This window comes from Myotis davidii, unplaced genomic scaffold (assembly GCF_000327345.1).
Source record: "Myotis davidii unplaced genomic scaffold, ASM32734v1 scaffold59, whole genome shotgun sequence".
In the NCBI taxonomy this organism is placed as follows: domain Eukaryota; kingdom Metazoa; phylum Chordata; class Mammalia; order Chiroptera; family Vespertilionidae; genus Myotis; species Myotis davidii.
Genome location: NW_006293001.1, coordinates 7,498,846 through 7,502,040, shown reverse-complemented (window position 1 = coordinate 7,502,040; position 3,195 = coordinate 7,498,846). Strand labels below are relative to the sequence as shown.

General features: G+C 40.6%; 1 protein-coding gene and 1 pseudogene across 2 annotated transcripts in view; one reads left to right on the top strand and one right to left on the bottom strand.

The window, feature by feature from the left end:
- Positions 1–3,195, bottom strand: part of B3GALT1 (Beta-1,3-galactosyltransferase 1) — a 342,206-nt gene that overhangs the window by 64,845 nt on the left and 274,166 nt on the right. The window lies entirely within an intron of this gene.
- Positions 2,544–3,195, top strand: part of LOC102762920 — a 1,973-nt pseudogene continuing 1,321 nt past the window's right edge.

Genomic DNA, 3,195 nt, shown 5'->3' with positions numbered 1-3,195 from the left:
GACCCTACCCGTGCTCAAATTTTGTGCATCAGGCCTCTAGTATAATTATAAGACAAGTAAAAAAGAAATGAAAAAATAGACCCAAATTATAAATAGCCAGATAAGTTAAACTATAAGAGTTATTTTTACTAATAGTTGGAGGCCTTATTTATATTTGCATTTGAGCTTCATGGCAGCCAGTGCAAAAATGAGAAACATAGACAGAGAAGCATTGATCAGACCATCAAACATCAGAGGGAAGGTAGGGGAGGTGGGGGTAAATGAAAGTGTAATATGCAAATTGACCAAATGGCAGAACGACCAGTCAGTGGGGGGCGGGGCCAGCGAGCAGGCGGCACCAGGCCAGCAAAGACGCAACATGCCAGCGGGCAGAGGGAGGGAATGGCGATGGGGGTAGGGGGCGGTGCCATCCCCTGATCGGCCTGCCCAGTCACCTCCCACAGAGGGAGGTTGGGTGGCAACGCGGGTGATGGGGGTGGTGCCATCCCCTGATAGCCTGTCTGGATACCTCCCGCAGAGGGAGGCCAGGCTGCCATCAGTAGGACATCCCCTGAAGACTCCCAGACTGTGAAAGGGTACAGGGTGGGCTTAGGGATCCTTCCCAGTGCACAAATTTTCGTGCACTGGGCTCTAGTTATGATATAAACACGTGGCCCAGGATATGAATACATGCACAGATAAACTGCCCTCCATTTTATTTATTATCACTCTTTCATCTAGTATTAGAAATATATGCATCACTGACGATTCAAGGTTAATGCTGGAAAAATCCTTGGAGAGCTGGCTTTCTATAATGCTAATTGAGACTGATGGATGGTCTATAAACTTTGAAATTTAAATCAACCAATGGTAGGATCAACTTTAAATATCTGGGTTTACCATGAGAAATGAGGAAAACAAACAAGCATGATCTCTGTTTGTACGGGATGTAGGGACATTCTGGCTTAGCACAGATAGGGCTAAAGGAATCAGGCTTTTCCTCAGATGCCACATAAGAATGGTTCTAAGATTTGAATATATATCCCCAAAAGGACGATAGTCCAGAGAAAAAATGGTTTTATGGGAGAGTTATTTTTAAGACAGATATGAAATAACCAATTATTTTAGTTAAATCATGCAAATAAAATGGCAATTCTGCCAAAGAAGCAATGATGACTCTAACCAGGGCAAAAAGAAAGCAACCCAGCCCTAGCCGGTTTGGCTCAGTGGATAGAACCTGGGTCTGAGGACTTGTGGGGAAGCACGGGACCTGGTTGAAAGGTCTGGAAGGAGGAATCTCTGAAAGGTCGGAGGTCTCTGGGGGGACCTTGCCAAAGGCGGCAGCCCTCACCTTGACTTTTCCAAACAAGTCTGACTCCCCAGGTGTTTTATTAGAATCTTTATGTTTAGATTTCAAAATGTCCTTATTTGAAAGACACTACAGATACAGGTGCTTTCTCAAGGATACTTACCCTGCTGATTGTATCTAGAGGTTAATTTTACTTCAAGCTGTTGTGACAATAAAAGCCTAAGGAGGCAGGCGAACAGGGCTTTTTTTTGGCTTCTTATGCCAACTAGCCCCTTAGCTTCTCTTTCACAGACACATGTGTCAGAGTAATCATTATCTGTCGTTCAAGATCTGCTGGCAAGGACTGAAGGGTCCCAGGTTCGATTCCGGTCAAGGGTACATGCCCAAGTTGTGGGCTCAATCCCAAGTGTGGGGCATGCAGGAGGCTGATCAATGATCCCCTCTCATCATTCATGTTTCTATCTCTCTCTCTCTCTCCCTTCCTCCCCGAAATCAATATATATTTAAAGAAAGCAACCCAAATGCAAAAGAGAGTTCTTCAGAGGTTGTTTGTTTTTATCTTTCCTAATTAAAATATTCAGTAGGGAGCAGCAGTGTCATGGCTTTAAAATATTCTTCCCCATTGATTTCTGCTCTGGGGCAATATACTATCAAATTGTTTCCACCTTTCCTTATAATTTGGATCTGTTTTAGTAGTTGTTTATTTTTCTTAACCATATATCTGCTACATACGTTCTTGTGAAAATACAAATAACAGTTTACTAGCAGAATTTCAATCTAAATAACCAAAAAGCAAAGTAAAGTTGGCTTTGATAGTAGACATCTGTCTTTGCTTTCATGGCACTCACTGAGACTGCCCAGGAACCCGAAGACCTCTCCTTCACCCGTTTATTTATTTATTTTTACTCAGCACTCTTTGCAATCAGAAAGCAAGTGAGTACTTGAGGCTCTGAAATTTGTTTTAGATCAATCCATTTATAATTTCAAAGGCAGGAAGGGAAAGCCATTTCTTTTTTATCCTGATATTGGTAATTGGAGCTCAGTGAGACTGTTTACTTCCATCTTCCATGGAAGCAGTCAGATTAAAGCAGAGTGAGAAATGGCTTAGTCTTTGATCATTTTGACTTTGTGGAGTTGGGTGACCAGGATGAAAGTCAATAGTTTATCGCATTAGTGCATTCCAACGTAAACTTTTTAGAAAGGGGGAAATAAAAAGGATTTGTTCAACAAATAGCATGTTAGAAAAACAGTGACAATGAAGTTGACCTTCCTGTTACAACAAAGGGAGCTTAGTAAGTGCCTGATGGATACATTTCAAGGTTGAGGGAAATATCAGATATGCAGCAAAACTTTGTTTTTTTTGTTTTTTTTTTTTTTTTTAATCTTTTGGCTCACCTAGAGAAGGGTCAAAATCTTACACTAGCAATTAAATTGGGTGCCTGCTACCCGAGGGCATTATCAACTTAGGGTTTGTTTATTAAATGCTCTACTTAGTGTTATGCAAAGTACAACAAAGGAACAGGCACTATGGTTTCTTACTTAATGGTAATCAGCAGAAATAATTGTATTTTCGCTTTCTAATCAAAGGCAAGATGTTCCAGACTGTGTGCTTCTTTATTAAAACATGAAACTCAACCAGACCTATTTGCATAAGACATACATTCATTAGGCTCACTCTAAAGTTTTAGTTTATTTAGCGATAATAAAGCTGAAAAATAACTGAGTCAGACTAGTGTTAAACACAGAGGAACAAATTTATGTTTCAAGAAACAATAGAAATATTTTTAAGTAGTTAAGAGACAGAACTCCCAGATATGATAACTCAGAAGACTGGGGCTTTAAGCAGCAAAAAGTGCATAATATGCTCACTGAGGCTCTTCCTACTCCAATATCTGGTGATGCAGAAT